The sequence below is a fragment of the Narcine bancroftii genome, chromosome 6 (assembly GCF_036971445.1).
Source record: "Narcine bancroftii isolate sNarBan1 chromosome 6, sNarBan1.hap1, whole genome shotgun sequence".
Lineage (NCBI taxonomy): Eukaryota > Metazoa > Chordata > Chondrichthyes > Torpediniformes > Narcinidae > Narcine > Narcine bancroftii.
The window spans coordinates 52,986,045-52,998,279 of record NC_091474.1 but is presented as its reverse complement, the minus strand read 5'-3'; the positions used below and the strand labels follow the sequence as shown (position 1 = coordinate 52,998,279).

Below are 12,235 nucleotides of genomic sequence, written 5' to 3'. Positions count from 1 at the left end.
CCTTCGCTGTTTCCATTTTTGTCTGGAAACTTCACTTCACCCGAGAGATGGCTTTCCACAGGTCTTTCAGGCTCCTTCTATAATGTTCTGGATCTCCAGACTTAATGTGATCTGGCTCTCAGCAGGTTCAGGATTTCATTGTTCATCCAGGGCTTCTGGTTGGGGAAAACCCTGAATAATTTTTTGGGGACACACTCATCCATGATAAAAGCTGTGATGACTCTGGTGTATTCAATCAGATCCTTAGCTGAGTCTTTGAACACTGCCCAATCTGCTGACTCAAGAAAGTCCTGTAACAACCTCCTGTGACCACCTATAAGTGTCCTGATCTCTGGAACCTCCCTTTTTAGGCTCTGTATGAACACAGGAGCACAGCCAGGTGATCCGACTTCAAAATGCACTCTCGGGAAAGAACAGTAGGCCTTCCTCTATCTTGGTGTAGCAGTGATCGAATGTGCTGGGACCTCTGGTGCACCAGGTTACATGCTGGTGGTATTTGGGCAGGGTTTTCTTGACGCATACCTGGTTAAAGTCACCGACTAAGATTTGTAGTGTGTTGGATTGGGCCATCTCTCGCTTACTGATGACTTCTGCTTGTAATCGGCATTGGGAGGGATATAAGCTTACTGTTAGTCACTGATAAGAACTCTTGTGGTGGATAGAATGGTCTGCATTTAATTAAGATTTGCTCAAAGGCAATGGAGCAGGAAATCAACGTGACCCAATGTCGGTGCACACACCACCCCACTCACTTTGCCAGAATCTGTGTTCTGTGAATGGTAGAACCCTCTGGTCGGATCGCAGCAACCAGTGTTCTATGTTAGAGGCAGCAAACAAGTGAGATTAGTCTCACCTATCTCTGATAAAGCTGCCTTGCTCTGAGGTCATCAATCATGGAAAGAAAATGTTCATGATGTTATTAACAACCCAGACTTCAAACACGTCTTTCAGTGAAACATCCTCTACACTCTCTCTCACTCCAACCATTTACTTTCTACTTAATACATTGACAATTTCCATGTCCCTCAAGGCATTGTTTTCACAGAGCAGATACACAACTCTCTTTGATGATCATACATTATCTATTTAACACAGGAAAGGAGGGGCACTGGAATTATCCAAGCGCATCTGGATAAAAAAGTCATGAATAAAACTATTTATTTTGGTGGTTAATCATATATTTACAATAAAGTTTGTGGAAAAGACTGACATCATCAACCAACTTCCATCTCCCACACACATTGTGTCTCATTTTCTTCAAAGAAAATTCACAATCAAAACAAAATGATATTATCATAACTGCCATGCTCCAGCCAAATGGATGCCACAAGAATTGAGGTGGACATGCTGTTTAAAAACAAACCACTCTTGTTATTTTGGCTGGAATTGATAAAAGCTGCATGTAATTAGACCAAATAAATCAGAACCACCAGCTTCAAACTTCAAATTCCATGCGATGTTGCCAAGGTCTGTTACTGGCCTCAGCAACTTTAATCATGTCAGAAATGGAAGGAGAAAATTCCAATCAGATTAAAGATCCATCTCACTCCCACTAACAGCTCCAACCACCGCCCAACTTCCACCTCTCCAGCTTCCTGGAAACACCAGTAAATGTTAAGGATGGGGCTGGATCACTTATGATGATTCAAAGAGAAATTCCCTGCCAACATTTACTATCACTGCTAACACTGGAAAATGGCCACGTCAGCTACGCTGGGCCAGTGCTAGACTATCTTGCGCCATAGGCAAGGCCAACTACTTGCACCACCCCCCCTCCTAAAAAATATTGCCAACTTCAATCTTCAAAAACAGATTTTTTGTAGAAAAAATTAAAATCACAAAATTTGAAACTGCTACATTTATTTTTAATTGCATGAGTAAGTAATACATCAATCTTTGATTATCTTCCTCAAATACAAAGGAAAATATTTTGACGCACAAATCATTTTGAATGAAAGGGCACTCAGTAGAAGGCAACACGACATTAAAAGTTTTACTTCACACACCTTTAAGTCTATGTACCTTCCAGTGTCCATTTTTATTCCACAAGAATGATACAATATGAAAATGTCCCTTTAGTCCATCAAGTTGGCCGGTAGAATATCAGCCCTCTCCAGAAAAGAAGGAAAAAAGTAAAGAAAAAGCAAAGCCACAGACACACAAACCACAACAAATAGAAAATAAAGGTGTGGAGGAAATGGCACCAAAGAAAGAAAAGCCAAAAACGGGAAGAAAAGAAGAAGGAAAGACGCCAGGAGAAAGGTAAAGGCCATGGAAAGAGGAGCCCACTCCCTGAGGTCAGTGGTCACCGAACGCAGGACTACAAGGATAGCTCACGAAGCCAAACAGGGGTGCACAACCGCGCATGACAAAGACAACACCGACGGGAGGGGAACTCCACAGCTTGAACATCTGAGAAAGACCTGACAGCAGGGCTCCCAGCGGGAAGATATAGAAAATAAAGGTTTGAGAGAGCCGTGGTTTTCAAGGAATATTGGAAACTTGGTTCGAAGAAAAAGGGAGGCGTACATTAGATATAAGAAGCATGGAGTTAAAGAGATGTTTGAAAGATACATTGAATGTAAGAGGAATCTTAAGAGAGGAATTAGGAAAGCTAAAAGAAGGTACGAGAAAACTATGGCAAGCAGGGTGAAAACTAATCCAAAAGAGTTCTACAAATATGTTAATGGTAAGAGGAAAGCTAGAGACAAAATTGGTCCCTTAGAAAATCAGAGTGGAAAACTGTGTGTGGAACCTAGAGAAATGGGGGAGATATTGAACAGTTTCTTTTCTTCGGTATTCACTAAGGAGAAGGATATTGGGAGATGTGGGATAAAAAAAGCAAATTGGGTAAATATGGGGAATATAGAGATTACAAAAGGTGTAGTTTTAAGGCTTTTGAAGAATATAAAGGTGGATAAGTCTCCGGGACCAGACGGGATCTTCCCCAAGACATTGAGAGAAGTGAAGGAGGAAATAGCAGAGGCTCTGGCGGTAATTTTTCAAATGTCATTAGATATGGGGATAGTGCCGGAGGATTGGCGCATTGCGCATGTGGTTCCGTTATTTAAAAAGGGTTCAAGGAGGAAGCCAGGCAACTATCGGCCTGTAAGTTTGACGTCTGTGGTAGGTAAATTAATGGAGAAAATTCTTAGAGATAGTACTTATAAACATCTGGATAGACAGGGTCTGATCAGGAGCACTCAACATGGATTTGTGGGAGGAAGGTCATGTTTGACCAATCTGATTGAATTTTTTGAAGAGGTGACTAGGAATGTGGATGAGGGTAGCGCAGTGGATGTTGTCTATATGGACTTCAGTAAGGCCTTCGATAAGGTACCACATGGAAGGTTAGTTAGGAAGGTGCAGTCTTTAGGTATAAATTTTGAGATAGTCAAATGGATTGAACATTGGCTGAAAGGGAGAGGCCAGAGAGTGGTAGTGGATAATTGTCTGTCAGGTTGGAGGCCGGTGACCAGTGGTATTGGGCCCATTGTTGTTCGTTATATACATTAATGATCTAGATGATGGGGTGGTGAATTGGATTAGTAAATATGCAGACGATACTAAGATAGGTGGAATAGTGGATAATGAAGAAGGTTTTCAAGGAGTGCAGAGGGATTTGGGCTGCTTAGAAAAGTGGGCTGAAAAATGGCAGATGGAATTTAATGCTGATAAGTGTGAGGTGCTTCATTTTGGTAAGAAGAATCAGAATAGGACATATGTGGTAAATGGGAGAGCATTGAGGAATACAGAAGAGCAGAAAGATTTAGGAGTGACGGTACATCGTTCCCTGAAGGTAGAAACTCACGTGAATAGGGTGGTGAAGAAGGCTTTTAGTATGCTGGCCTTTATCAATCATTGCATGGAATATAGGAGTTGGGAGGTGATGTTGAGATTATATAAGACGTTGGTGCGGCCTAATTTGGAGTTCTGTATGCAGTTCTGGTCGCCTAATTATAGGAAGGATATAAACAGAGTGGAGAGAGTGCAGAGAAGGTTTACCAGAATGTTGCCTGGGTTTAAGCATCTGGAGTATGGGGAGAGATTGGACAGATTGGGTCTTTATTCTTTGGAGCGTAGAAGGTTGAGAGGGGATTTGATAGAAGTATTTAAGATTATGAAAGGGATAGACAGAATGGATGTGGATAGACTATTTCCGTTAAGAGGAGGAAAGTTTAAAACAAGAGGACATGAGTTAAGAATTAAGGGGCAGAGGTTTAGAGGTAACATGAGGGGGAACTTCTTTACTCAGAGAGTGGTAGCTGTGTGGAATGATCTTCCGGGAGAAATAGTGGCGGCGGAGTCAATTGTATTATTTAAGAAAAGGTTGGACAGGTATATGGATGAGAGGAAGATGGAGGGTTATGGGCATTGTGCAGGGAGGTGGGATTAGAAAGGGGTGTTTGGTTCGGTGCGGACTAGAAGGGCCTAATGGCCTGTTTCCGTGCTGTAATTGTTATGTTATGTTATGTTATGTTATGTTATGGAACGGGAGGGAGGAGAATGAAAAAAAGAAATCAGAGACACAGCCAATGACTAGCCCAGAGGAAGAGGACCAACATCAAGTCACCATTAATTAAAAAAAATACCCAGCAAACTGAGATAAACAGCCCAACAAGAAAGTCAGAGGTCCTGGAGTGGACACAGGGGAAGAGGAGGAAGAACATCAAGCTCTGCACAGAGAAATAGAAGATAAAGGGAATGGACTGCACATAGAAAATTTTTTGAAGAATATATGGAAGCAGTAAAAGAATGGCAGACACGAGAATTTAATGAAATAAAAAGAAGAATAAAAGATACAGAAGAAAAAGTGAGTAGATTAGAGATGGTAATGACAGAAATAGGGAAAAGAGTAGATAAGGTGAAAGAACGAGAAACAGCCGTAGAAATGGAAGTGGACAACTTAAAAAGGAAATTGGAAGAATCTAATAAAAAAGTTAAAGAAACACAGGAGTTGTTAGCTCAGAAGATGGATATAATGGAAAACTATAATAGGAGAAACAATATAAATATAGTGGGCCTTAAGGAAGATGAAGAAGGCAAAGACATGAAAGAATTTATAAAAGAATGGATCCCCAGGGTCCTAGGAATGCCAGAAATACAGGAATGAATGAAAATAGAAAGGGCACACAGAACATTAGCCCCAAAACCATAGCTACAACAAAAACCAAATCCTTTCTAGTAAAATTCCTGAGATATATGACAAGAGAAAATATATTGGAGAAGGCAATGAGAAAAATGAGAGAAGACAAAAAGCCACTGGAATACAAAGGTCAAAAAAAAATTTTCTACCCAGACATAAGTTTTGAGATCCTGAAGAAGAGGAAGGAATTTAACGCAGCAAAATCGATCCCATGGAAGAAAGGTTATAAATTTATGTTAAGATATCCAGCGGTGCTTAAAATAGTTATCCCGGGGCAGCAAACCAGACTGTTCTCGGATCCGGAGAAAGCACGAGAATTTGCAGAACGGCTGGAAAACAGACAGAGAGATGAAGAGATGTAACAAGAACAAGAATGATGACAAACTTCAAATAAAGAAGAAAAATAATGTATAAGTAAGAACTAAGAAAGGGAAGAAAGAAAGTAAGGGGGAATTAAGAGGGTGAGCTTTGTAATATGTGAACATAAAAGTCTTTTCTGGAGGGGGCTGGGTGGGAGAGAATAACAGTCACTGCGAAATCAGTTGGAGCTTGCGAGCGGGTTTGCAATCCAAATGGAGAGGGGAATTGTGGTTGCCCGGCAAGGGACAAGGGGCAACTCAGAGGGGGGGGGGGGGGGATGGGACATTTGGGGTTAAGGGAATTTTAGATGTGGGAATAGTGGAAATATTTTATGTTTTAGAAGTGTTGTCTTACAGTGCGTTCAAAAAAAGAAAACAGAAATGGATAAGGAGGAAAGGTGGTGATGAGGAAGCGGAAATGAGAGGTAAACAAAGTATGAAATGGCCATGTTGACTATGACTAAATATTAACGGAATACATAACCAAATCAAAAGGAAGAGGCTGTTAAATTTACAGAAGAAAGAAAAAACTAATATAGCATTCATGCAGGAAACACATCTAACGGAAGTGGAACACAAGAAATTAAGGAGAGACTAGGTAGGGCACGTAACGGCAGCATCATATAATTCAAAAGCCAGAGGAGTAGCTATATTAATCAATAAAAATGTACCAATCAAAATATAAGAGGAAATAATAGATCCAGCAGGAATTTGCTCAATGTATATGCACCTAATGAAGAGGACCAAAAATTTATGCAAGATATCTTTTTGAATATTGCAGATACACAGGGGAATATACTGATAGGAGGGGACTTTAACCTTAATTTGGACTCAAACATGGATAAAACTGGAAAAAAGACTAGCAGAAAGCACAAAGTAACCAAATTTATGGTAAAATCGATGCAGGAAATGCAACTTTTGGATATATGGAGGAGACAACACCCAAAGAAGAAGGAATACTCATATTATTTGGGTGGACATAAAACATACTCAAGGATAGACCTGTTTCTGTTGTCAGCCCACATCCGAGGGAGAGTTAGGAAAACGGAATATAAAGCTAGATTGTTATCGGATCACTCACCCCTGTTATTAGCAATAGAACTGGAGGACATCCCACCGAGAACGTATAGATGGAGATTAAACTCCATGCTACTTAAAAGACAGGATTTTAGAAAATTCATTTCGCAACAAATTAAAATGTACTTTGAAATAAATACGGAATCAGTGAAAGATAAATTTATACTATAGTGTTCATCAGAGGGCAGATAATAAGTTATGCAACTAAGATGAAGAAGGACTACAATCGGGAAATAGAACAGCTGGAAAGGGAAATAGCAAGTCCAGAAAAAGAATTAGCAATAAGGGAAGATACAACAAAAAGAAAAGAATTGGCATACAAAAAAATAAAATATGAAACATTACAAACATACAAGGTGGAGAAGAACATAATGAAGACAAAACAGAAGTATGAGCTAGGAGAAAAAAATGCACAAAATACTAGCTTGGCAGCTTAAGACAGAACAAACCTAAAGAACGGTATTGGCATCAAGGAAAAAGGACAAACAAATTACATATAAAACTTCAAGGAATTCTACAAGCAACTATATCGAACTGAGAACGAAGGGAAAGAAGACAAAATAGATGAGTTTCTAGCTAAAATTGAACTACCGAAATTGCAAGAAGAGGAGCGAAATAAATTAATAAAATCATTTGAAATAGAGGAAATACAGGATATATTTTAAAAAAACTACCGAACAATAAAACGCCAGGAGAGGATGGACTCCTAATAGAATTCTATAAAACATTTAAAGACTTATTAATTCCTCCTCTCCTGGAAGTAATGAACCAGATTGAAGAAACACAAAACATGCCAGATTCATGCAAAACAGCAATAATTACAGTAATACCAAAGACGGGGAAAGATCCACTAACACCAGCATCGTATAGACCAATAACTCTACTTAACACAGATAAGATAATAGCTAAACTATTAGCAAACAAATTGGCCAACTGTGTACCAAAAATAGTAAAACTAGATCAAACAACGAACAACGGACAATATTTCTAAGTTCATTAACTTAATCCATCCAGTACAAAGAAACAAGATGGCAACAGTGACAGTTGCCTTAGACGCAGAGAAAGCCTTTGACAGAGTAGAATGGAATTATTTAGTCAAAGTACTACAGAGGTTCAACCTACCAAAGAAATATATTAATTGGATTAAAGCATTATATAAGGGACCATTGGCGAAGGTGACAGTAAATGGATATATATATCAAGCCAATTTAAATTAAGCAGATCAACTAGGCAGGGAAGTCCACTATCTCCCTCACTGTTCGTGTTAGCTATAGAACCACTGGCAGAACTGATAAGAACAGAAAATAAAATAAGAGGGATAAAAATAAAAGAGAAGGAATAAAAAATCAGTCTATTTGCATAGTATACTTAATAGTACCAGAATTATCAATAAAAGAATTACATAAGAAATTGAAGGAATATGGAGAAGTATCAGGGTACAAGATCAACGCAAATAAAAGTGAAGCAATGCCAATGAATAATGCGGATTTCACAAAGTTGAAGAAAGAATCACCATTTAGATGGCAAACACAAGCAATTCAATTCCTAGGTATACAACTAAATAATAATCTAGGCCATCTATACAAACTAAATTATCAGCCATTAATGAAGAAATTACAAGACGACTTAGAACATTGGAAAGACTTACCACTAACACTGATAGGAAGGGTAAATTGCATTAAAATGAATATCTTCCCAAGGATACAATACCTATTTCAATCGTTACCAATTCACCTAACAGAGAAATTCTTCAAGGAGCTAAAGAAAATAATAAAGGGGGGAAACCGAGGATAGCGCTAGATAAATTAACAGAATGGTACAAACAAGGGGGCTTACAGCTTACAAACTTTAAGTATTATAGAGCAGCACAATTAAGATACCTATCAGATTTTTATCAAACAAGGGAAAAACCAGATTGGACCAGATTAGAGTGAGATAAAATAGGGGAGAAGGTACCAGAACATATACTATATAAGTGGGATGAAAAGCTGGTGCAACATAGGAATTCACCAGTATTGCATCATCTGCTCAACATTTGGAAGACAATTCACGTAGAAAGGAATAAAACAAATTATCAACTACCAAAATTAATATTGACGCAAAATCAACTAATCCCTTTCATAATAGATAACCTTTCCTTTAGAGAATGGGAGAGAAAAGGGATCAAAAGAATAGAAAATTGTTTTTCGGGAAATAAATTATTATCTTTTGAACAAATGAAGGACAAATATGGTATAACTCACGGTACAATGTTTGCATACCACCAACTGAAAACCTACTTGAAGGACAAATTGGGAAGCAGACTGAGGTAACCAGAAGGAAGCAATTTTGAATGTGATTACAGACACAATGATAATTAAAAGATTTATAACAAACGTACATCAAACTGCAAGAGAAAGAGAATGAGGAAACAAGCAGTAAACCCAAACAAAAATGGGAACAAGATCTAAACATAAAGATAAAGAATGAAACATGGGAAAAGCTGTGCTCCGGAACTCTGAGAAATACAATAAACACGAGGTTACACATGATACTATATAATTGGTTACACAGGCTATACACCACGCCCCAAAAGTTAAATAAATGGGACCCAACAGTATCAGACAGATGTTTTTGTTGTAAGAAGGAAACGGGAACAACAGTATATGCAATTTGGGCATGTGAGAAAGTGGAAAAATTTTGGGAAGATCTAAACCAGGTATTAAATAAAATCACAAAAAGCAACATACCAAAAAATCCAGAGATCTTTCTTCTAAGTAATATAAGAAGTAAAGAACTTGGACTCCATTTGGATGGAGCACAAAAAATATTTATTATGATAGCCTCAGCTGTAGCAAAAAAATATATTATGTCAACCTGGAAATTAGAAGATAGCCTGAGAATACAGCAATGGTACATAGAAATGAATAAATGTATTCCATTGGAAAAAAAATAACATATAATTTAAGAAATAACATCACAGTATTCAAACAAATTTGGGAACCGTACATGGAACACAACAGAGAAGTCCTCCACCACCTAAAATGACAGAATGAGAAGAAGACGAAATGAACTGACCCAGTGTGTAAAAGTAGAAGACACAATTTTCTTGTTTATTTTCATTGTGTGATGACATTGTTTAATGGGTTTAATGTATCATATATGTTGAACGTTTAGTGGGTAGGGAGGGGGGGTGGGAAGGAGGGAGGGAAGGGAGGGGGGAAAAGGGGAGAAAATGACACTGTATATTCAAGAGGAAATGTTTGTGTATTTTGGTTAGTATGGTTCATAGTGTGAAAATTTTTAAAAAAATTATTAAAAAGTTTGCTCTGACTTTCCCGTTACCATTTTTACAAATCTATGCTATACCCTTTTTATATTTTCCCACATTTCTATCATTTCTCCCACAGGTTCTACAACTCACTTACACTCTACAGCAACCTGCCCGCATCTTGGAGATCGAGAGGAAATTGAAGCATCCAGAGGATGGTCACAGGGAGAAGGTGCAAACTGCACCCAGACAGAGCCAGAGTTCAGGGCAGAAGCCAGATGGTTGGTGTTATGAGGTAGTAGCTCTATTCATTACCCCATTGTGAGAGAGCATCAACTATAGCAATAATAAAGTTGATTACATGTCTCTTTAAGAACTGCCTGGAAGGAGAGTGTCTCCATATTACACAACTTGCTATACATTGATAGAGAACCCTGAGCAAAATGTAACTAGATCATTTCAGTTTGGCTTTACACTCAGAAATTCAAGAATGCTTTTCTGTTAGTCTGTTTGAAGTTCTCATACTTTATAAAACTTTCACAAGTAGGATAAACAAAATCATTAATATATCATAACATAACATAATAACAATTACAGCACGGAAACAGGCCATTAGGCCCTTCTAGTCCGCACCGAACCAAACACCCCTTTCTAGTCCCACCTCCCTGCACAATGCCCATAACCCTCCATCTTCTTCTCATCCATATACCTGTCCAACCTTTTCTTAAATAATACAATTGACTCCGCCAACATCCCAAGAAATGAAGATATTGACAAAGAATAGCATGGAATAATTAGCGAGATGATTTTGTTTAAGTATTTATATACTTTTACTTCTTATCTATGAATATTGATAGTTATTCTGTTATTAGAAAGCAGCTAGTACCTGTCTTGAGTTCCCGACGCCCGACTCTGAGGCTGAACCCTCCCCTCAGCAGTCGGCCTACAGGTGTACACTTGAGCTCTCAACGTCGATTCCGAAGTTCTGAAACCTCACTTTGGTCTACTACAGAACGTGCACACCGGAGTTCTTGACACCAATTCCGAACCATCCCCTTAGCCTACCTGAACTGTGGGGCACAATTTGCTCTTTTCAATGTGCCCCTCTGAGGTCTGCGCCCTAGGTGACTGCCTGGTTGGCCTAAGTATGTACCTGCATTTTACAATTGTATCAAGAGAGTGTCTAAGGGCACGATAAAATGTTTCTCTCAGCTGATCTATATTTGAATACATATCAAATTACATGTGCAAATTAGACCATCTCAACATCCCAAGAAATGAAGATATGACAAATGCATCCTGGATTAATTTAAATATACCTCATTAATATCTGATGTTCATCCACAAGCCTGTGGCACCAGACACATGGTTCTGGCCTTGAGCCTGCAACCTCAGATTTCAGATTTATTGTCAGAGTACATACATGACATCACATACAACCCTGAGATTCCTTTTCCTGCAGGCGCGGCAGAATTGCCACTTATTAGTAGTGCAAAAAATAAATTGGACACAGTGTAAAACATGTAAACAAATTTTAAAAAACTGTAAACAAATTGTGCAATACAATGAGAATGAAAAGAAAATCATTAAAGCTTGCTATTGAGGAGTCTGATGGTGGAGGGGTAGCAGCTGTTTCTGAACCTAGCAGAACCTAGACGAAACATGGGAATGAGCCCAAGCTAGGAGATCCTTCACACAGAGGATCAAGAAATAACATCACAGAGGCAATCATGAAAAAGTTACCACAATCATCACCAGGGTTCCAGAAGAACTTTGCAAACACTCAGTCTTTCCAATTGGATGCTTTGCCAAAATCGTTCCTCATTCAGGAAGAGTTAGAGCAGAGTAAGAAAAGTAATTCATTGGAACAATGGACATTCAGCTCTACCACTCCATTAGGACATACAATCATTTACAGTCCTTGGCTCCACATCACTCAATACCCTTGCCTGGCCATAAACTACTAAATTCAATGATCAAACACTCAGTTCACCCAGCCAGAATGGGTAACTCCAGAGATTTTCACTCCCCTCCTGACATTATCACAAATCCCTGAACTTTCTCCACTGGGGAAATGGCTTTGATGGACTCTTTCCAGTTTTTTTCTGTAAAGCTCATAAAATAATTGAAGCAAGAGTTTCCTCTATGTTTGCCCCATACTTAGATATGCTGCAGATAGCCATTGTGAATAATTGCAGTAAATAAATGCTGGAGAAACTCAGCAGGCCACGCAGCATTCACAGGAAGTAAAAGGTCAGGGCCCTTTGTCAGCAATGTCAAAAAACAGGCAGCAGGAGAGGAGGAGGGAAAAAGGGGGCAGGAGGTGGAGCAGAGTTAAGGGGTAATTGGTGATATAGGTGGGAGGATAGAAGCTGAGGTGATGGGGAGAAGGCAGAGGGTGGC

The 12,235-nt window shown here is 38.9% G+C and overlaps 1 protein-coding gene across 9 annotated transcripts in view; it reads right to left on the bottom strand.

Annotated features, from left to right (window-relative positions):
* The window catches only part of zzef1 (zinc finger, ZZ-type with EF hand domain 1), a 315,777-nt gene that overhangs the window by 136,899 nt on the left and 166,643 nt on the right, over window positions 1-12,235 (bottom strand). The window lies entirely within an intron of this gene.